The 24,241-nt window shown below is 39.7% G+C and overlaps 1 protein-coding gene across 5 annotated transcripts in view; it reads left to right on the forward strand.

Annotated features, from left to right (window-relative positions):
* The window catches only part of CRACD (capping protein inhibiting regulator of actin dynamics), a 272,837-nt gene that overhangs the window by 111,963 nt on the left and 136,633 nt on the right, over nucleotides 1–24,241 (forward strand). For 4 of the 5 annotated variants that reach the window (XM_047719362.1, XM_047719361.1, XM_047719366.1 and 1 more), the window contains one exon: nucleotides 21,323–21,464. The exons of the other annotated variant lie outside the window; for it this stretch is intronic. The gene's annotated coding sequence lies outside the window, so the exon portion shown is untranslated. The remainder of the gene's footprint in view (nucleotides 1–21,322; nucleotides 21,465–24,241) is intronic. 5 annotated transcript variants of the gene reach the window in all.

A 24,241-nucleotide genomic window follows, 5' to 3' on the forward strand; every position in this document is an offset into this window, starting at 1 on the left:
TTCATGTTAATATGAACAGATTCTGCACAAGACATATCCTTCTTCGGCAGAAGACAGGTGCTGCATGACAGGTAATTAAGGACACCCGGTTAAAGTCACTGCACTGCATCCAGGTTTGAATACTCCCTTTGCCCCTTGGCAGCTAAGTGACTTTGGGCAAGCTGCTTAAACCTCAGAAACCTCAATTTCTTCACCAGTAAAATGAGGACCGTTATGCCTGCCTTTCCCAAGCAGGCATAAATTGATTTGTGAAAATAAAATGATTTGATGTGCGTACATGCAGGATGGTTTTAGCGTGTTCACCTTTGCCTGCCTGTCCTGCTTTAACTCTCAGTACTCTCTGCCCCACGTGCTCCTGCCCTTGACCCTCCTGCAGTTTGTAAGGTAGACCAGAATACGGGTGAATATATCCTCATTACCTTTTATCCTGAAGATGTGCCCTAGAGTAGGAGGGAGACACACAGGACCCCAGACAAAAGCTTTATTGAGTCTGGATAGGGTAAGAAAACCATAGACGTACTCTTCATCCTAGGTAAGATCAATATTTAAAAAAAAAAAAAACCCAAAACCATTAGTGTCTGTAAGGAAAATAATTAGCTGAAAAATGTTCATTATCCCTGGTAATTGTAATAATTAGTTCTCAGCCTTTCGATTTGTAGGGGTAACTCAGCGTGAGATGTTTGTTTTTATAGGAAGATAACAATAAAAGTGATTCCGTCAGGGGCGCCTGGGTGGCTCAGTGGGTTAAGCCTCTGCCTTCGGCTCAGGGTCCTGGGATCGAGCCCCACATCGGGCTCTCTGCGCAGCAGGGAGCCTGCTTTCTCCTCTCTCTCTGCCTGCCTCTCTGCCTACTTGTGATCTCTGTCAAATAAATAAATAAAATCTTAAAAAATAAAAGTGATTCCGTCAGGAAGGACTAAAATAGCACTTTGCTTTTGCATAAATGTACGTGTTTTGGCAATTTGTAAAATTAGGAGGGACCGTGGAAAGAAAAAACTCTATTCTCTTCTGGCATTTGGAGATGAGAAAAAACAAAGTCACACAGATTGATGTAATTTGGGGCCTGATACTGTTACACATGTCCACCAGACTCTTCATACTTCTGGCAAATGAAGTCTCTTCCTTTTTAAAATCTTGATGCCTATTTTTTGGTTTGGGACACTTCTGCTTATCATTCTTTTACCTGATGTTACCTACAGCCAAACCAGAGCAGGTGAGACTACAAATACCTACTTTGTTGAAAAGGACAAATTTCGATCAGAGCTGTGTAGGTTTTATTTTAATTTTAATTTTTAAGCTTGGATTTTTAAATTGTTTATATACTAAATTATATAATAAATATTGTTATAAATCTGTATCACTTGCTACAGCAAAGATTTTTACGTGCATAACTTTTTCCCATCTGTTAGATTATTTCCTAAAGATAAAGTCATATATATTTTTAAAGATTTTATTTATTGGGGCACCTGGTGGCTCAGTTGGCTAAGCATCTGCCTTCAGCTCAAGTCATGATCCCAGGGTCTTGGGATCCAGCCCCTCATTGGGCTCTCTGCTCATCAGGGAGCCTGCTTCTCTTTCTCCCTCTGCCTGCTGCTCTGCCTACTTGTGCATATGCTCTCTCTCTGTCAAATAAATAAATAAAAGCTTAAATAAAAAAGAAAATTAGACTACCTTTAAAAAAAAAGATTTTATATATTTATTTGAGAGAGAGAGCGCGCGTGTGTTTGGGGGGCGAGAGGGGAAGAAAGCAGACTCCCTGCTGAGCAGGGAGCTTGACAGCATGGGGCTCAATCATGGCCTGAGTCAAGGACAGTGCCTAACCGACTGAGCCACCCAGGGGCCCCAAGATAAAGTCATATAAATGGAAAAACTAGGTCAAAAGAAGTAAGTTAAAGGAAGTAAGTATTTTATGACTCAGAATGTAAACTGCCTTTCAAACTATAGTAATTTCCATTTCCATTTACAATGCATTAATCTTTGCAGTCTGAATTCTTTGCTCACTAATTTAATAAGCTAATTTAATTAATGATTAATTATTAATTAATGATTAATTAATTAATTTAATTAATGATTAACTAATTTAATAAATCTCATTTTGCTTTATTTCTTTGATTATAAGGTATAACATATTTATGTTTGTTAATTCACATTTCCTTCTGAGAAAAATGATCTCTTAATGTTGCTTAACCTTATATCATGAGGTAACATTGTTTCTGCATAAATAGGATAGATTTCTTTAATGTTAAAGGCATTTCCTAGGCCTCTAGTACTGATATTCTGGGACTATGTAAGTACAGCCTTTGTGCTGACCAGTACCCTACAGTGTATGGAGACGGAATGGCTAAGAGCATGGACTAGGGAGCAGTTGGCCTGAGCTCCTGCTGCTTGCTAGCCCTGTGTCCTTGGACCTATGTGTGCTTCTTAACTCTCAGGGCTTCAAGTTTCCTCACCTGAAGATGAGAATGATAATAATAGCGTTTGCCCACTTAGTAGCTGAATGAATTAAATGTTGGCCCACATAGCACCTGGCTTATTGTAAGCACTCAATAAATGTGAGCTATTAGCCATCCTTTGGAATGTGAGCTCCAAGAGAATAGGGATCTGGGTGATGTTTGCTGCTCTGTCACTGCCCAGCAGTTGGTAGACTCCCAGTGGGTGTTCTGGAAATACTGGCTTTAGAAACAGTTTTGAATGCAGTAATACATAACCTAAGTTAAAGCGTCGGCGGTTGGCAATTTCTATTTTCCCAGGCAGTTTGAGGCAAAGATATGAGTGAGACAGATCGTAGCACAGAGTGATCTAATTTACTGAAACTTCCTTCACACAGTGAAACAAGAGCCTCTCAGGAGTCTGTGAAGAATGACAAGAAACCGCCTGTTTTGGACAAGCTTATTGAGGTCTAATTTACATACAGTAAACATTACCCTTTTGGAGGTACAGTTTGGGCCTGTGTATAGTCATGTTGACCATACCACAGTCGAAGTGTAGGACGTTTCCATCATTCCATGTGACAGATCAAAGAGTTCCCTCAAATCCCTTCCTCCTGGTCCCAGCCCCTGGCAACCACCGATCAAAGGTACGGCCCATAGTTTTGCCCTTTCCCAAACGTCATAGAAATGGAATCACAGGTCCTAGCCTTTTGTACTTCTTTCCCTCAGCATAACGCTTTTGAGATTTGTCCTTGTTGTTCCATGTAGCAGGAGTTCATTCCTTTTTATTTTTGAGTGTGCAGTTGTTTGAGCAATTTAAAAATTATCTTCTTTACTCCCTAAAAGTAAATGTCTGCCTCTTCCTGCCTGTTTTTTCTCAGAACCTCCATGAGTGTCAAACTGCTCATGAGATACACTCAAAGAACTTTTATAACTCAGAAAACCTAAATAACAGGAAGATACTCGACGTGTAACTTGATGAGGACATAGTACAATGTTTCTGAATTATACAGATTTTTTTATTTCCCATCATGTTAAAAAAATGAAAATGTAAAAGTTCTTTGGTCCCAAAGGAAAATATAATGTAACATAAACTTTATTTTATTTTTATTTATTTAATTGAGAGAGAGAGCACGAGTGGGGGCAGGAAGGGCAGAGGGAGAGGGAGATGCAGACTCCCCACTGAGCAGGGAGCCTGATGAGGGGCTCAATCCCAGGACCCCAAGACCATGACCTGAGCTGAAGGCAGACACCCAACCAACTGAGCCACCTAAATTTTAACAGTGCTTCATAACAATAAAGTATGTGGCAATCAAATTGATAAAAATTTCTAGTTATTAACATAAAGGTTTTCCTATGTAAGCAAAGAAAAGATTGACTTATTTACTCATCTCCTTTGGGACCAATAAAGACCAAGTACCAATTTAACATTAAAAAGAAATGACATTCAGGGGTGCCTGGGTGGTTCAGTGGGTTAAGCCTCTGCCTTCAGCTCAGGTCATGATCTCAGGGTCCTGGGATCCAGCCCCTAATTGGGCTTTCTGCTCAGCAGAGAGCCTGCTTCCCCCTCTCTCTCTGCCTGCCTCTCTGCCTACTTGTGATCTCTCTGTCAAATAAATAAATAAAATCTTTAAAAAAAAAGAAAAGGGGATGCCTGGGTGGCTCAGTTGGTTAAGCAGCTGCCTTCGGCTCAGGTCATGATCCCAGCGTCTTGGGATCGAGTCCCGCATCGGGCTCCTTGTTTGGCGGGGAGCCTGCTTCTCCCTCTGCCTCTGCCTGCCATTCTGTCCGCCTGTGCTCTCTCTCTCTCCCTCTCTCTCTGACAAATAAATAAAATCTTTAAAAAAAAAAAAAGAAAAAGAAAATAAATTACATCCAGCTGAGTAAATGATAATATATAAGCTGTCTCATTATTTTTCACACCACCATATTATATAAGGAAAAATATTATTTAACAATATTTGTAGCTTTAAAATTGAGTCATTGGGGTGCCTGGGTGGCTCAGTGGGTTAAAGCCTCTGCCTTCGGCTCAGTTCATGGTCTCAGGGTCCTGGGATCGAGCCCCACATCAGGCTCTCTGCTCAGCAGGGAGCCTGCTTCCTCCCTCTCTCTCTCTGCCTGCCTCTCTGCCTATTTGTGATCTCTGTCTGTCAAATAAGTAAAATCTTTAAAAAAAAAAAATTTGAGTCATTGACAGAGGTTAAATGCCTTACTCAAAGTCACATTGTCTTTTTCTCATCCTCAAACTTCTCGAGGGCAGGCTCCTTTTATTCCTTTTGCAACCTTATATCTACCTAGCAGTCTCAATATATCAGACTGGCTGGATGAAACAACGTAATAGCATGGAAGTAAAGAGTATATGCCTTAGAGCAAGAGCGTCTTTTTGCAGGTATATTTTATTGGAAGATGGCCATGCCCATTCATTAGACTATTGTCGGATACTTTCACTCTGCAATAGCAGAGTCAAGTCCTTGCATCAGTGACCATTTGATCCTACAGCCTAAAATACCTACCGTCTGACCCTTTGCAGGAAAACTTTGCTGATCTCTGCCTTAGAATCACCCTGCCTTAGAATCACATTGTTCAGGTACAAGTCTCTGTTCTTCCACTTTGTGATGCTGGGCAAGCTTCTTGATTCCTCTAAATTCCAGTTTCTTCATCTATAAGATAGAAATCATAAGAGTAGTGGTTTTTGAGGTGTTAAAACTCAACCCCCTACGAAGACCATCAAATTAAATAGGACTTTGGCTGATTATTTCTAGATTGTAAACTGTCTATACTAGATTTTAAACTCAACAGGTCTAGAGTCTTGAATTCCTCATCTTAGTTGTCCCTAGTAAGACTTGGACATGGTTGGCTTTGATAAACGTGGCTTAAATGAAAGTAAAGTTGTATTAGATGGGCACTTAGTGAAATTTATCTCTAAGTATCAGCCATAGCTCTTAACTCCTTACTTGTTTCCGAGGATAGAAGAATTGTGAAGGTGAAATTTGAATGATCCTAAATGTCTAACAAAAGAGGAAAAGATAAGTAAATTAAGAAATGCTCATTTAGGGGAGTGTTTATGCAGGCCATTAAAATGACGGTAGTGAATACAATTTAGTAACATGGAAAGATGCTTATTATAAAACGTTAGCTTTACAAATTGAAAAAGTGGAGGGGGGTGCCTGGGTGGCTCAGTCGGTTAGACGTCTGACTCTTGGTTTCAGCTCAGATCATGATCTCAGGGTCATGAGATTGAGTTCCATGTGGGGATCTGTGCTCTGCACAGAGTCTGCTAGAAGATTTTCTGTCTCGCCCTCTGCCCCTCCCCCCAAGCGTGTGCACTATGTCACGCTTTCTCTCCCTCTCTCAAAAACCCTTTAAAAAATGAGAATACAATAATGCATGTAAACTATAATTACAACTTTTCTTAATTTTTAAATTTTAAAAGAATTTAATCCCAGTATAGTTAACATTCAGTGTTATGTTAGTTTCAGGTGTACAGTACACTAATTCAGCAACGCTGTACATTATCAGTGCTGATTCATGATATATGTACTCTTAATCTCCTTCACCTATCCCCCCACCCACCTCCTTTCTTGGGATGGCCAGTTTGTTCTCTGTTCTTAAGAATTTGGTTTTTTGTTTGTTTGTTTTCTTTGTAAAACTTTTTTTAAGGTAGAGAAAAGGGCCTTCAAGTAATGGTTATCCAACTTCACCTATAACTCTTGTAAGGCTAAGACTGCATATTTGGAATTTTTTTTTTTTTTTAAGATTTTTAAATTTATTTGAGAAAGCAAGAGATCCTGAGCAAGGGGGGTAATGGGCAGAAGGAGAAACAGACTCCCCACTGAGCAGGGAGCCCAACTCAGTCCCAGGACCTAGAGATCATGACCTGAGCAGGAAGCCAGACACTTGACCAACTGAGAATTTCTGATTTAATAAGTGTGTGATGGTGCCCTAGACTCTGCCTATTTGACAGCATGTTTGGTGATTGTGGTGTAGACACTCCATGCACCAGACTTTTTAAGAATACTCTCTTGAAAGAATTTTCCCAACATAGTTTTAGTGACACTATGGATAATTTTTTTCACTTCTCGATTTGCCTTTTGTGGTGGTTGTTGTTACTAACTGCTTTTATGATGAAAAAAGGAAATTTTAAATTTACCTTAAACTATTAAATTACGAATAAATTTATAAACTATTTTAATTTTTAAATAAAAATAACCCATGTTATCTCCACATAGCTATTAAAAAGAACATGTCTGATGTATTGCACTGATATGCAGTGATTACTAACATGTCTTGTTAAGGGAAAACAAATGTGAAGGACAGTGTGTTGTATATCCAATTTTTATGTTAAGAAAACGGAGAGGAGAAAGGGTGAGAACATGTACATACATGGTTGTATATGCAAAGAATCCCTGGAAAGACACAGAAGAAATTGGAACCATCCCTTCCCAGCCTTCTGCTAGATCAAGGGGATTCGGCAACACAGAAAAACTTTGGATCCTTCACAAATGTGGATAATTAGATGTGAGAGCTAGCCTGAAAACCCAACAATCATTTGTCAACTAGTTTCTAGGAAGACCATCAGTATTTCAACAATTGATCTTATAAACCAGCACATAAGACAAATCACATCCTTTTTAAAAAGATTTTATTTATTTGAGAGAGAGAGAGAGCTCAAAAAGGTTGCGGGGAGGAGTAGAGGGAGATAGGAACAGGGAAGACTCTTGATCAGGGAGCCCAATGTGGGACTCAGTCCCAGACCCTGAGATCATGACCTGAGCCCAAGACAGTCACTGAACCAACTGAGCCATCAAGGTGTCCAACAAATCATATAGTTTAAAAAAATTTTTTTATCATGAAATGACAGGAATTCAGTTGTATCTTCAGGCTCCACTTCTAATTCTAATTTCCGCCACATCTGCAGTTACTTCCTCCACTGAAGTCTTGAATCCCTCAAATTCCTCTGTGAGAGCTGGAATCAGCTTCTTCCAAACTTCTGTTCATGTTGATATTTTGACCTGTGAATCACAGATGTTCTTTTTTTTTTTTTTAAATATTTTATTTATTTATTTAACACAGAGCGAGATCACAAGTAGTCAGAGAGGCAGGCAGAGTGACAGGGGGAAGCAGGCTTTCTGCTGAGCAGAGAGCCCGATGTGGGGCTCGATCCCAGGACCCTGAGATCATGACCTGAGCCAAAGGCAGAGGCTTAACCTACTGAGCCACCCGGGTGCCCCAATCACAGATGTTTTTAATAGCATTCAGAATGGTGAATCCTTTCCAGAAGGTTTTTCATTTACTTGCCCAGATCCATCAGAGGAATCACTATGACCACTGTAGCTTTATGAAATGTATCTGTCTTCTTTTAAATGAAGCGTATTTCTTAAATGATAAGACTTGAAAATAGAAATGACTCTTTGATCCATGGACTGCAGAATGGACGGGTGGATATTGTATTAGCAGGTATAAAAACAGTATTAATTTCATTGTCCATCTCCATCAGAGCACTGGGTGCATTGTCAATTAAAAGGCTTTTCTTCCCCCCCTGAGTAGTAGTCTTAGCAGTGGGGTTAAAATAGTAAACCATGTTGTAAACAGATGTGCTGTTATCTAGGCCTTGTTGTATCATTTCTAGAGCACAGACAGTAGATTTAGTGTAATTCTTAAGAGCCTTAGGGTTTTTGGAATGGTAAATGAGCATTCGCTTCAACCTGAAGTCACCAGCTGCATTAGCCTCTCACAAGAGTCAGCCTATCCTTTGAAGCTTTGAAGCCAGACACTGACTTCTCCTCTCCAGCTAGGAGAGTTCTAATTGGCATCTCCTTCCAACAGAAGGCTGTTTTGTCTCCATGAAAATCTGCTGTTTGGTGTGACCACCTTTATGAATTCTCTCTCGGCTGGATGTTCTGGGGAACTTGCTGCAGCTTCTCCATCAGTACGTGCTGCCTCACCCTGCGTCTTGTGTTCTGGAGATGGCTTCTTTCCTCAGACCTCATGCACCAGCCTCTGATGGCTTCACACTTTTTCTTCTGCCCCTTCCTTACCTCTCTTGGCCTTCACAGACTACAGGAGTCAGGGCCTTGGTCTGGATTAGGCTTTGGTTTAAGGGAATGTTGTGGCTGGTTTGATCTTCTGTCCTGACCACTAAAACTTTCTCCATGTCATCAAGAAGGCTATCTTGCTTTCTTACCGTTTGCGTGTTCAGTGGAGTAGCACTTTTAATTTCCTTCAAGAACTTTCCTTTGCATTCACATCTTGGCCAACAGTTTAGTGCCAGAGGCCTTATGTTTCAGCCTGTTGCTTTTGACATGCCCTCCTCCTAACCTTCATCATTTGTGGCTTTTGCTTTAAATTGAGAGACGTGTGACTCTTCCTTTAACTTGAACACTTAGAGGCCATTGTAGGCTTATTAAATGGCCTCATTTCAATATTGTGTCTCAGGGAGTAGGGAGGCCCCAGGAGAGGGAATGAGTTGGGGGAACAACCAGTTGGTGGAGCAGTCAGAACACACACATTTATCTATTAAGTTCACCATCTTCTATGGACACAGTTCATGACTCCCTAAAACAATTACAGTCCTAAGATCACAGATCACCATAACAAATATAATGATAATGAAAAAGTCTAAATTGCGAGAATGACCAAAATGTGACTGACACGAAATGTTGGATAAGTGGCACTGATCGTCTTGCTCGACGCGGGGTTGCCACAAACCTTTGGTTTGTAGAAACTGCAGTCTCTGTGCAGCTCAGTAAAGCATAGGGCAGTGAAACCGGATAAGCCTGTGCTCTCGAAAGGAAAGAAGCCTCGGCCATCTGTCTCAAAGCTGTAACTTCCAGAGTTGGTGAACAGATGTACAGGTTCATGACCCCCTACCAGGCTCATCCTTTCATGCTTGAACCCTAGATTTTTCTCTAAAAATATAGGAAATTAATAGCTATTTGGAGGTTGCAGTTTATTTCCTAAGATGTACTCATAAACATTTACCTTTGGGGAGTTGAAAAGAAAGCAATAGATTAGTTTACTCATCTGTAATTAGGACAACCAACAGAAGTATACATCTGGTGAGCTACTTTACTGCCAAGAATTGAATGTGTCCAGTCTCATAATCAGGTTCTGTTTGTACTTTCACTGAGCAGCAGAACAAAAAACCCTCCCTTTCCCCTGTTTTTCCTCCTCCCCCCTCCATAATGGAACAACCTGATACCATCTTTACAAACATAGAGGACCCTTCATTTCTCGGCTTGTGACTCTCCGTCTCTCATGGTTTCTGGTTTGGTGGAATGGTGGTTCCTGGTGAAATCCAATTAGCCACCAAGAGTGAAGCTCTCTGTGGGGCTTATGGATATGCTGTTGCTTTGTTGGGAGTGGTGATCGTGAATCACAGTGTTAGTGGGAATGTTAACTGGAAGGCTCAGGAAAGATCACATATTTTTTTTCTATGCTGGTCATTGAAAGTAAGGAAGCTTAGATTTGAGAGTCATCACGGATACTTGTGGGATACAAGGACGCTGATTTGCCCAGAGTAGACAATTTGTGATAGCGGGTGGTAGGTGTAGGTAATAGGAAGGGGTTAGATGGGTTAAGTAGGGCCAGGTTTAGTGGGGAAGTCTTGAATGACAGACTCAGTTTAGAAATTTGTTCTGTGAATAACAGGGAGTTAGTGCATGTTTTGTAGGAAGGGAATAACTTAATGCGAGAAGAGTTTCCCAGAGTAATCTGGCAATACTGTTTAGCACATAGCAGAGGCTGACTAACTAAATAGCATGATGTTGTAGCAAGTCAGGCATGACTAGATGAGAGCCTGAATTAGGATGGGGACAGAGAGAATAGATTAAAGAGACAATCAAGGAAAGAAACAAGATTTTTAAAAAAACTAACCAGGCCTGGAGAATAACAGAGAATGAGTAAGGAAATGACTGGTGTTAGTCTTAGAAAAGCGTGCTGTCATTACAGCTGGTAAGAAATAGATATTTGCTTTGCTTTGAACATTTATCAGAGAGGAGAAAAATATGTAGAGTTAGAAGCAACGAGGAACATACAGTTATAAAGGAAACTAAAGAAGCAGAAAATTTTAAATTGTGGTGTCCAGTTAACATCACACAATAGGGGGCTGCAGCTGAGAGAGTGTTGAGTGTCAAGAAATATATTAAGCAAAGGCTTTTATTTGGGAGTCACAGGTCATTGTTGATTTTCAGAAGTGCGGTTACTTTAGCCGGATTAGGAATGATTCAGGGGCCAAGGAGAGAAAAGTGCTGAGATGATGGAGATAAAAGGCATAGAACACTTGCCTCTGAAATTTAATAGTGACAGGAAGATGAGAAATGAAAATTAATACCAGCAGCAACCTTTCAGATTACCAAAACTTGCAGTTTGGCTAAGAGGTCTTTTTTGCGCAGAGGAATAGTAGAAAATGGTAAGATGTGGGAGGCGCTACATTTGAACCCTTCAGCCTGACTCTGCAGATAAAACATCTGTGCAGATGTGGCCATGTGCTCATGGCTTTAGATTTCCCTCTCCTATAGCTCCAGCCACACAGTGTTGGGCAGGTCGTTTGCACCTGCACGTTCCTGGAAGTTCTGTTGGAACATTAAAGGCAGACGAGGGCAGGAGGTGAAGGAGCAGAGTTTCTGTTCTCCTCTCGCTAGTGCATGCATGAGGAGAAGCAAGGGAAGGAGCTAATTTATATTACTTCCCCCCAGCCTTACCATATAATTTCATATCCAGTCCAAACTGGAATTTGGGGTTCTTAACCCGAAGTCCAGATATTCCTGCGACACTGTGCTGTCAGGTTGGAGGCCTTGGAGAAGGAAAAGGAGAACCATATCCCAGGATGGGTCCTGCTGTCCACTCTGAGCCACCTAAACTGGAGTCATAGCTTCTCTTGCCAATTGTTGTTGAGAAAGGGTGGAGAACACGCCTCTCAGAGTGACTGGGTTGTGCCTGTGCGCAGAGTGGACGCTTCCCAAGGAGAAACCCAATTCCACCTGGCCCAAACCAGCAGCACAGTTACTGCTCCTAGGCAGAAACTTTCTGAGTAATTCAGCTGTAGTTTCTCTGTTACCATCTGTTCTCAAGTGGCAGGTCATAGACATCATGCCTTGCGGAAGTAAATGAATCCTGGAGATATTGTCCTGCCCCCCCCCGCGTCTTCCTCACTGTTGGATTGATAGCTGGAACTACAAGCATCTGACTCTCAGCACTTGTTTTTTAGGGCGGACTTTCACAGACAACAGGGGCTGTGGAACATCCTATTTATGGCTATGACAAAAGGAAAAAGTCGATTCATCAACTTGTTCCGAGGAATTTACCTGGATACACCTACTCTGAGCCCACTGAAGGATCCCATTGTTCTTCCCTCTCCCTCTTCCCCATCAGTCCCAGGGTGTGATACCAGGCATATATTGCCTCATTAGTGCTGATTTTTTTGTCGTATCTGAAAAAGAGACCCAGATGTAATTATTCTTGGTTCAAAAACTATTAACAGTTGAAGTCTTCTGCAAAGTTCCCCCTGAAGAAATGAGAAAGGAAATGAATAGAGATGGGACTAGGGTTCCAAATAGGGCACGTTGTAGCTTGCTACCTGAACAGTAAGTGGGCTTCCATGGAGCTAGCGTAGTTGAGCTGGGAGTCACAAGATTTGCTGGAGTTCCACTGGTTTTTTTTATCTAAGTGGGAAGATATTTAAGAGAGATAAACCAGATTTTGGACCTGGTACCATACATACAATGCAGTCAGTACTCATTATTTGTGGAATCTGTGTTTGCCAATTTGCCTGCTAACTAAAACTTATTTGTAACCCTAAAATCAATATTTGGGGCATTTTAGTGGTCATTTGTGGACACGCGCAGATCAGCGAAAACTTTTAGTTACCTGGTGTGCATGTTCCCATCTGAGGTCAAACAAGGCAATGTTCTGCCTTCCTGTTTTGGCTCTCATACTGTAAATAAGTATCCTTTTCAATTGGTCAATTGTAGTTTTGCATTTTTGTGGAGGTTTTTTTGTTGGTGGTGATTGTGCTCTTTTTTTAAAATGCGCCCCCCCCCAGCCTAGTGCCGGCCTGCTATTTAGTGTTCTCTAAGTGCAAAGAGGCTGTGGTGGACTTTGCAGAGAAATATGTGTGTTAGACAAGGTTCATTCAGGCACGAGTTATAGAGCTGTTGTCCAGGAGTCCAGTCTTAACAGATCAACAATATGTATTTAAAAAGGTGTCTTTCAGTAGGAGCCCACATGAAATGTCGTTATGTGGATATATTGATTGCTTGATCAAAATGTGGCCAGAGGCTCTCGGGAACCTAACCCTATACTTCTCCTAGGAGCAGTGGTTCCATGGTCACTGATTCAGTATCCATGGCAATCTAATAGAGCATGCCCACTGTACATAATAAGAACTGACTGTTCATAAAGCGAATACTTCCTTTAGAATGAGGTATATTTCACTAATAATTTGGGTTAATGGTGAATATCAAACGCCATCCCAGTTGACTAATGAGAATTATAAACATTGTGAGATTTGAGCTGGGCTCCCAAAGCCTAAGCAGCACAGGTATTGGCATCTCTGGTCAACGCCCAGATCCTGGAGCCCTGCGCAAGAAGGAAACTTCTATAGGAGAAAGGATGAACTCATTTCAGTTGTTGGTAGGCTGTGGGAGGTCCTCTAGAAAACTCAAAACTTTAAACTTAGTTCTCACTTGCCACTAAAAGGAGGATAAAGGGTTGAGAGGGAGAAAATTTTTTTGAGGAGTGTCTTTTTTTCCCTTTCTTGCTCTTTTGTTGCTTTCTGCCTTTACTATTTTCTTAGGGAAATCCGTGTTGATAATTATTTTTGTTCCTAGCCACCCAGAAAATGGCATCCTATATTTTACCTGGCAACCCTAGATTGAAGCAAAAGTGTCCAGAATCAGGAATTGTGCATGAGAAATTACCAGAAGTTAGCTGTTGCTGGAGCATGAACTTTGTAAAGTTTGAGTCATTTAAGGAGTCATGAGGGACAGAGCTGCAGAGGATGGCATCATAGTACTTACCACACTGTGGTAATTATTGGGTGGTTTTATGTTTCTATCAACTAGGACAAGATGTGCCTCTTCCCTCTTCCCAAGTCTTTAGCATAGTGGGTTCCGTGCTGTTAAATGAAGACTTCGCTGCCCGCCTCCGTGGTTGTTCGCTTATTTATAAATGTTGAACATAAGAATATTTTGAGTACCATAAAACATTTACAAAATTGACATTTTTAAAGGGTGAGATAAGGATAACATGTTTAAAATTTTACTTTATTGATTAGTAGTACAAAAAATTCCCTTTGCTCCATGAGAACATATTCATTGAATATGTCATTATTTTTTCTTTGTTTTCTCTTGGTTTAACACTGTGTGATACAGACATTGATGGTATGGTTATAAGTTCATTTTATTTTCATAATTTAAGTACCTAAAAAAGATAATTCATAAAGATATGTTGAACCAAGTAGAAGAAAGACATTGTCGCTTGCATTTGGTAAATCATAATACATGTTTTTCAGTCATATCTATCAGCTATACCAAAATTTTTGTTTCAATTCAGTAATAAATTTTATTTCCCCATGTTAGTTATTTTTGCTGATTATTATTAAGGTATTGCATTTTTATATTTCTAGCAAAGAATTCAAAACTCATTAAAATTCATTTGGAAGATTTAGAAAAACTCTGTTTCCGGGCTTTTTAAAGTGTGCAGATATGCGGGTTTTTCCTGACTACACGTTCTTTCAGCATCCACATATTCAAGTATTAATGCTAGGCATCATACTAGACTGGAACAGTAACCACACAACAGACCAAAAATTCCTGCTCTCGTTCAGTGGGAGAGGGAGATAGGCAATAAGCTAATAAACAAGTAGAGTTAAAATATGTTAGATGGTGAGAAGCATTAAAGAGAAAAACAAAGCAAGGAAGGGGAATGGGGAATGGTGGGAGTCGTTACTATTTTAGGTAGGGAGGCTGGGGAAGACCTTGTGGAAAAGTGTTCTTTAAGACTTGAAGGCGGTGAGGGAAGATATCTGAGGACATATTGCAGGCAAAGGGAATAGCCAGTGGAAAGCCCTGAGGCAATGTGCCTGGCCTTTGGGGCACCATTGGGGTTTGAGTGGAATAAGTTAAGACGAGGGTACTAGGAAGTGATGTCAGTGAGGTAATGATGAAATCACGTAATGACTCATAGGCCATTGTAAGGAATTTGGCTTTATGCTGAGACCTACAGGAAATCATTAGATGGCTTGGGGCAAATGAATGGTGTGATTTGACTTAGGTGTTAATAAGGTGACTGGCTGCTGACGGCAATGGTGTGGTGCAGGAGTTGGGCAAAGAGTCTTTGCCAGGACTCATCTGGGAAACTGTAGTGTTAATCTGGGATGAGATGATTTTGGTTGACTAGCGTGGTAGCATTGTAGACAGGGAGAAGTAATTGTGTTCTTGATGTATTTGGAAGATTTGCTAACGCTAGTTGAGGGAAATGTGTAAAAGAGAAAATTCAAGGATGACTCCTCTAGGTGATACTTTCATCATTTTCAACAACAAAAATCACCTGATAAAAACCTCTCCGAGCCCCCATTTTCAAAATATTGTTGCCATAGAATGAATTTCCTTGACAAGTAACTATCACTTATTTTTAAAGCATCCAACTTGATCAGAAAAGTAAATAACAACTGGCTAAGAGCAGAATTGTTATTAAGAAATTATTTTTGAAAAAAATATTAAACATGCTTATGTTTTTACATCAAAAATATCAGTTTATAGCTGATAGTTGGCATCCCCGAAGCAGTCATGGTATTTGAGAACACGTGTCTATTTGTAAAAGAAAAAATGTGAGGCAACTTAAAATTTGACAACTCTTCTTGGTGCAGTGGTATGACAATAACCAAGCAACCACTGTGCCTCCAGTGTAAAAGATTGTCATGATCACTCCTCATGTTATTACAAGGTTTTATAATGACTCTACGAAATTAATGATATCGGTGACATTCTGGGTGCTCTTCTAGATTCAACTTCTTTTCAGTAATAGCTTGCCTGTGAGTGAGTTTCATGTGTCGTATTAACTTTTCTAGGACTCCTTTTTTTCACTCAGTGTGTACATGTGCTCCATAAAACATTGTTTTCTTTAAGCAAGTCATTTATCATTGGAACATATATTTCTTCCATGGTACTCCTTTCTTTAGTGGCTCACTAAAAAAGTAGTTCTTTAGACAGAAACATGTGTACTTTCATTGAATAGTATGAAAATTTTGCATGGTGAGTAATTTTTAAATATTTATTTCCTCAGATCTCTACCAATATTTTCTTTAACTGTTGACTAAGGAATGAATTTGATTGCCATATTTTATCTGTGCATGATGTAATTGCCAATAAATTACTAATACAAGTGGCTGATGTTGGGATATTATTTAAATCATTTTTCACAGTGGCAGAGTATTTTACAAATCATGTGTGGCTTTTATCTTTTTTTGAAAATACTTATTATGGGGTTGCCTAAGTGGCTCAGTCATTAAGTGTCTGTCTTAGGCTCTGGGTCATGATCCCAGGGTCCTGGGATCAAGCCCCACATCGGGCTCCCTGATGAGCAGGAAGCCCATTTCTTCCTCTCCCACTCCCCCCACTTGTGTTCCCTCTCTTGCTGTGTCTCTCTCTGCCAAATAAATAAATAAGATTAAAAAAAAAAAGAAAATACTTATTACTATGTATTGAGTATCAACATCATCAGGGGCAACATCAGTGAACAGGGTCACCATCAGTGAAAAACATGTAGAGATTTATATTCACATTCTGGAGACTAAAATTAATGTAATTTTATTATTTTATTTTTCTTATTTCAAGTTTTTATTTAAATTCTAGTTGGATAACATGTAGAGTAATACTGACTGCAGGTATAGAGTTTAGTGATTTATCACTTCCGTACATCACCCAGGGCTCGTCACAAGTACCCTCTTTAATCCCCATCAGGCATTTAGCCCGTCCCCTGCCCACCTCCCTCCAACAACCCTCATCTTTTTCTCTGTAGTTAAGAGTCTCTTATGGTTTGCTTCCCTTTTTCCCCTTTGTTTTTGTTCATCTGTTTTGTTTCTTAAATTGCACTTATGAGTGAAATCGTATAATATGTGTCTTTGTCTGATGAGTCATTTCACTTCACATACTATCTCTAGCTCCAACCATGTCATTGCAAATGGCAAGATTTCATTCTTTCTGGTGGTTGAGTAATATTCTTGTGTGTGTGTGTGTGTGTGTGTGTGTGTGTGTACACACACCATCTCTTTGTGCATTCATCAGTCGATGGACATTTGGGCTTTTTCCATAATTTGTCTATTGTTAATAATGCCTCTGTAAACACTGGGGTGCATGTGCCTCTTTGAATCAGTATTTTTGTTATCTTTTGGGTAAATACCCAGTAATGCAATTGTTGGGTCATAGGGCTGGAGACTTAATTTTAAAATCTCTTGCTAGGGGCGCCTGGGTGGCTCAGTAGGTTAAAGCCTCTGCCTTTAGCTCAGGTCGTGATCCCAGGGTCCTGGGATTGAGCCCCACATCGGGCTTTCTGCTCAACGGGGAGCCTGCTTCCCTCTCTCTCTCTGCCTGCCTCTCCGCCTGCTTGTGATCTCTGTCTGTCAAATAAAAAAACAAAATCTTAAAAAAAAAATGTCTTGCTAATCACACTGGCCTTGTTGTGGTGTTAATTGCCATTTTAAGGCAGACTATGCACTAAGAATGTAGTTCACTCCTGATAATAGTGGATGTAAATCAGTATTTTAAATAGTTTTATTGATAGTTTCAGATCTTGGGGACAGCTATCTTGTTAGATATCAGGTCAATATTGTTTTGACCTCATAGTGGTGCTGGCAAAGAGCTCATATTTGAGATTCTGGGAACTTTGCAGTGTCCCCCTGTTTATTTCTGTTATTTTGTAGTCACTTCTCTGTAAAATATAAAAGCAAAACTCTCCTGAGCAAAATAGACCCTGTGCTTGTCTTTGGGAACAACAGAGGAACCGAGGAGACTTAGTCTGTCTGAAATAACATTGTGGGAAGAAGACTCTTAGGTAATAGAGTTGAGAAGGAGCAGCTTTGGCCCTTGAGCTTGCTGAAGGATTTATTAGTATTACTAATCTTTTTCAAAGAACCAACTTTTTGCATTTGATGGCTTTTTTTATTCTAAAGTTCATTGATTTCTGCTCTTATTTTTTATTATTTACTTCCTCTTTCTTTCTTTGGATTTATCTATGTTCTTTTTTTTTTTTTTAAGATTTTATTTATTTATTTGACAGAGATCACAAGTAGGCAGAGAGGCAGGCAGAGGGAGAGGAGGAAGTAGGCTCCCTGCGGAGCAGAGAGCCCGATGTGGGGCTCCATCCCAAGACAGTGGGATGATGACTTGGGCCAAATGCAGAGGTTTTAACCCCCTGAGCCACCCAGGCACACCTCTATGATCTTTCTTGATTTTCTTGAGATAGATATATAAACAATTGCTTTCTAAACTTTTAAAATATAACTATAGCTATATTTCACCATTTTTTATTTATCATTTCAGTATTACTTAGGTCAAAAATTTTTTCTAATTACCACTGTGATTTCTTCTCTGACCCATTGGTTGTTTAGATGTGTACTGCTTAATTGTCAAAAACTCGAGGACTCTGGTTATCACTTATATATTGATTTCTAGCTTAACTGAGAACATACTGCACTGTATGTCAATTAATTGATGAGGGGCTATGACAGTTCAGTTAGGGAGGGAAGGTCATTTCAGCAAATGTTACTAGAGTAGGTGGGAGGAAAAGAAACCTCTTGCTTTTGCCTTATGTCACAAATAAAAATCAGTTTGAGGTAGATCATAAAGCTAAAACTGCAGAACTCCTGGAGAATGTTTTTTAGGCTTTTAAGTAGACTTTAAGCAAAGATTGTTGAAGGACACTGAAAGCACTAAACATAAAGAAAAAATGATAAATTGGAGTTCATCAACATTACAAATTTCTATTCATAAAAAAGACAGAAATTGTAAAGGAAAACCACAGACTGGGAGAAAATATATGTAATATGTGTATCTGACAAAGGACTGGTATCAGAATATAAAAAGAACTCCTATAAATCAATAATGTAAGAACTACAATTTAAAAAAATAGACCAAAGTCCTACAACAGATCCTGCATAAAAGAAGATGTTTAAAAAGCTAGAACTATTAGTCACTAGGGAGTTGCAAATCAAAACCTCACACTAGAATGGCTCAAATTGAAAGTCTGCCAATACCAAATGTCGATGAGCCTGTGTAAACTGGAGCTCCTATGTGTTACTGATGGGAGTATAGAATGATAGAACTATTTTGGAAAAATGTTTGGCAGTTTCTTATAAAGTTAAACATTCATCAACTCTGTAACCTAGCAGTTCCACTCCTAGGTGCTTATCCAAGAGAAATGGAAATATATGTTCATAGAAAGGTTTGTACAAGAATGTTTATAGCAGTGTTATTAATAATAGCTCTCAAATGGAAACCAAATGCCCATTCATCAGGAGAATATATTATAAGTTGTGGTGTTTTCATACAAAAGATTACATTCTATATAAGCCCATTTGTATGAAGTTCAGAACTAATCCGTGGTAATAGAAATGTAGAAATGAGAACAGTGATTGCCTTTGGGTTGTGGCACTTCACAAAAATGGGCATAGGGGAACTTCCTGGAGTGATGGAGATGCTCTATATTTTTATTTTGTTGGTGGTTACACAATTGGATTCCTTTAATAAAATGTATCAAATTGTACACTTAAAAGTAGCTTATTTTACTGTATATAAATTACATTTTGCTTTAAAAAAGTTACTTTTTGCTATTTCCTGCTAATCTACATTATTTCAGAATAGTAAGTTCAAAAAAGTACTCCATGGTTTCTATTTGTTGAAATTTCTTGAAACTTACTTTATGACCCACATGTGGTTAATTTCTGTAACTGTTTCATGTGTATCTTAAAAGAATAAGTAGTCACAGTGGTTGGTTACAACCTTTTCCACATAGGTTACTAAGGCTGAGTTTGTTAATTGTGTTACTCAAATCTTATGTATCCTTTTTCTTTGTCGTCTTCTTTTTTTTTTTTTTTGCTTGTTATGTGACTTACTGAGATATGTGTTAAAAAATTTTATAATCTTTATAATTTCAAACATACACATTGCAATTATTTTAAAGACCAAAGGTGACTTGTCACCTCTGGGTCCTGTTTTCATTGTCTGTTTCTTGAATACATGCCCTGGCATGCCTGGTATTGTTGATTGAATGCAAGACATTACATACAAAGAATCACAGATACTGTAGATGAATCTTCCTCCATGGAGATTGCTTATGCTTCTGATAGGCAGTTATAGTAGGGCAGACCTTCTTAATCCAATGAGGTACCAAACCGATTTGATAATCAGCTCTGGTGTTTTTTGGTCTCCTCACTTCATGTGCCTCTAAGCTTCTGCTTTCTGCTTTGGCTTCTCAGCAGTTTTGCCCTGTGCCTCTTAAACATCAATAGATGTCTTTTTTTTTTTTTTTTTTTTCCTTTTCTTTTTTTTTTTTCCTTTTTTTTGAGCGAGAGAGGGGAAGGAAAGGGCAGAGGAAGAAAGAGAATCTTAAGCAGGCTCCACGCTTTGCATGGAGCCCAGTGCAGCTTGATCTCACAACCATGACCTGAGCCCAAATCAAGAGTTGGGGACACTTAACCAACTGAGCCACCCAGGCGCCCCAAGATCAGTAGGTGGCTTGAAAGGAAAAGCAATATAATGATTTGTGTCAGTTTTGTTTTTCTTCTAAGATCTTGGCGTCTCGTGTCCTGGCTACGTTGGTAGCACTCTAATGCCTTTAAACAGGTTATTAAATACTTATCCAGGTTTTCTAGTTGTGTTTGATGGGAAGTTGGTCTGATACAAGCTAGACCCTTTAGCCAGAGCTGGGAATCCTTCTCTAAGCCCATACAGTGACCTCCTCCTCAGGCCCAGACAACCATTGTCATCCTGAGATTTGAAGAGATTTCTTTCTGAATCATTGCCCCAGACCTTTGTCTTCTTTTCCTAGCTATGCAAAAGGCATATCTGAATCAGGGGGTCTCCTGGACATTTCCCACATCCATTTCAGTTAAAATCTATGGTTACCGGGTGACGGTTTTCATTCTGGCATGTTTTTAAGCGACTGTGCATGCCCTACCCACAGGGAGCCCATTAACCTAATTAACTCTGTGATTGGTATTTGAATAAAAAGGTGCCTTTGCTACCTCTGGGGGAGGGAACAATCTAATGATTACTGCTTTTAATTCTCTGCTAGGTTGAATTAGTATCTTCTAGCTCCTTGAATTTTGGGTAAACTACCATGGAGCACTGGGTGTGGTGCATAAACAATGAATTTTTTTTTTTTAAGATTTTATTTATTTGACAGAGATCACAACTAGGCAGAGAGACAGGCAGAGAGAGAGGAGGAAGCAGGCTCGCTGCTGAGTAGAGAGCCCGTTGCGGGGCTCGATCCCAGGACCCTGGGATCATGACCTGAGCCGAAGGCAGAGGCTTAACCCACTGAGCCACGCAGGCGCCCCTAAACAATGAATTTTGGAACACTGAAAAAAATAAAATTTAAAAAGATAAATATGATAATTCTGTATGTAAGAAGGATTGGGCGCCTTGGTATTCATGGAGAGGATACTTTCAGTCCCTTCAAATGTAGAAACAATTTATAATAAATGCTTTTAAGGCACTAGAATAAATTTAGGCTAAGGAACTTTAATTTTATGAAACCTAATTTAAAACCTCAGGAAAAAAATAAAAACACTCCTTTGTACCGAGTTCTGCTGGAATGAAAAAGAGATTCATTTTGAAGGCTTCCCAAGAGATATGAAGATATAAAGCTCTTGATGTTTTGTTTTTTCTCAACAGTTCACAAGAGCAGTGATTCCCAGGTTTTCTCAGCAATGTACTCCATTTCCTGGCACACTTAACCACTGATCTCCTTCTTACAAGAAGAAAATTTTGGTGAAGAGTTACCCAGCAAGGAAAGGACGTGTGGCTGTTAAGATAGGTAAGTCATTTGTTTAGAGGATGGGGAAGGAAGTAGCTTATGGAGAAAGTACTAAAGAACATTTTATTTATTGTGAGTGGGATGCTAGAAATGGATAGTATGCATTTCACTGTCAGTTAAAAGATCCTTGTTGCTGAGGACCTTCTAATTCTAGATTTAATTCTCAGCTCTTAGCAACTGTATAAACTTGGCCACATCACTTAAATTCTCTGAGCCCCTTTCTTTCATCTGTATAAAAAAAATTAATATGAAAAGCTTTTGCAAATGGGAGGATGTAATATAAAATGTAATTATCACTGTTTATTCTTTTGTTGCTGTTGTAAAATTCTGTGGAATAGTTAGTGGCCTTGTGTCTCATGGTGCATTTGGGCCATAGAACTGGTACTGTGAATTTGGGGACTCCATCTTGAGTGCCAGGTGTAGGAGACCTTCCCCTCCTTCCGCTGCCCCCCGTAAGAACAACATTGTACTGTTCTCTTGTCTACAAGTATCTGCTACTTTTTAGAGGATGGGGCAAAGGATGAAAGTTAAAGACAAGATCAAAGGAAAGAAAATACCTGTATGAGTTGTTATGGCAAGCATTATATTAAGTGTTTGGATACATTATTTCATGTAATCCATGTACCAAGTCATGTAAGTGGGATGTTATCCATTCCATTTTGCCTTAAAAGACAGAATTCCTTAGGCAGTCACTTAAAAGAAGATGAAAACCATTCTAATTTATCATAACTTGGAAGATATTATTGGATGGTAGGAACTTGAAGTTTTTAATTTTTCTAATGTTTTATAGTGCCCACGTACAGCTTCATAAAGTGGTTAATTAAAAATAAATAATGGATTTTAAAGAATCTTTGTCAAGTACCCATTATGAACCAGGTACTGTTTTAGGTGTTTATTCACATCAGTGAGCAAAACATGAAGATCTAGGCCCTCGTGGAGCTTATGTTCTAGCATCGTGGGAAACAGATAATAAATAATGCATGTAATGGAGAAATAAATAAAGTACTAGGCTATTAGAAGCCAGTAAGAATATGGGAACAAGAAAAAGAAGAGCTAAGGGGACTTGGAGGTGCCAGGTGATGCAGGAGTACACGTTGCAGTGTTAAATGGAACATCCAGGGTCAGCTTCATTGAGGAAAGACAGGAAGTCAGAGTTCCCCGTGGACATGTTCTAGGCAAAGGAAGCAGCTGAAGCAAAAACCCTAAGGAGTGAACAAGGTGGGCTATTTTGGTCATAGCCAGGAGGCCGATGAGCTGGAGCGGAGACTGGACAGGACGGTAGTGGGAGGCGAGTTTAGAGATGCAGTGTCAGCTCCAGAGAAAATGTCACTTCCTTAGTTCAAATCCGTAAGAAAAGTTACCTTGTTTTCTTCCTGCCTACTTGGTTTTTTTCTGTGTGTGTTTCTTCTGCATTTAAAAAACATACACGTACACACAGACACACACGCACACCAAATAAGTTCTCGCACACCAAATAAGTTATCGCTCCCCCACTGTGTTAGTTCTTAGGACAACTGTAACATAGTACCACAAAGTGGGTGGCTTGAAATAGCAGAAATGTATTGTCTCACAGATCTGGAGCCTAGGAGTCTGAAATCAAGAGAGACACTGGGTGTTCTATGCAACTAATGAATCGTTTAACACTACATTAAAAACTAATGATGTACTATACGCTGGCTAACTGAATGTAATTAAAAAAAAAAAGAGAGAGAGGGCAATGCTCCCTCTGAGACATAAAGGGGAGAATCCTTCCTTGACCCTTCATAGGTCTGATGGTGGCCAGCAATCCTTGGCTTTCCTAGGTCTGGTGCCACATCACATCAGTCTCTGCCTCTGTCCTCCCATGTCATTCTCCCTGTGTGTTTGTGTCTTCACAGGGCTGTCTTTCCTTTTCTTAGAAGGATGACAGGCATACTGGATTCAGGATCCTACTCCAGTATGATCTCACCTTAACTAATACCTTCTCTCCAAATAAGCTCACATTCTGAGGTACTGAGGGTTAGCACTTAAGTATACCTTTTGGGGGGCACATTTTAACTCATAATAAAAATTAATAACCCATAATAATAATTAACAAGTGGTGTTATTCTTCCCATCATACCAGCAGAGAAGCAGGTTCAGAAAGCATAAGTGACTTGCCCAGAGTCAGTCAGTAAGCAGAAGAGCCAGGTCAGTGCACACCTGTGGCAGGGATGTGAGGATGGAGGTGACGGACAGTTCTGGCTGAGGACAGGAACTGCACACTACAGCGTTGCAGTCCCTGTCCATACTGCTTAACCTCAAGATAGCTCAAAATTGATGCCCTATCTCAGCATTCCTATCGAAGGGAAGATAGATGCCTCCTCCGTAACCCACTTCCCATTTTGCATTTCATTCCATAGCATTACAGACACAGGAAACAGATGCTATTTCTCTGTTTTCAGAATTTTTCTAGAAAATTAATACTGTAATTTCTGTGGTGTGTAGAACATTTTGTGATAAGAACACATGGGTTTTTCTTACACAACATAGGAAAATATATGACTGAGTTAGTTGGCATATTACAGTAGAGTTAGGGGATTTTGAGAGCATTTAATGTATTTTCTTTTCTCATAATATTTTAAAAATTCTTTCTTTTTTTTTTTTAAAGATTTTATTTATTTATTTGACAGACAGAGATCACAAGGAGGCAAAGAGGCAGGCAGAGAGAGAGGAGGAAGCAGGCTCCCCGCTCAGCAGAGAGCCAGGTGCAGGGCTCGATCCCAGGACCCCGAGATCATGACCTGAGCCGAAGGCAG

Source organism: Lutra lutra, chromosome 2, assembly GCF_902655055.1.
Source record: "Lutra lutra chromosome 2, mLutLut1.2, whole genome shotgun sequence".
NCBI lineage: Eukaryota > Metazoa > Chordata > Mammalia > Carnivora > Mustelidae > Lutra > Lutra lutra.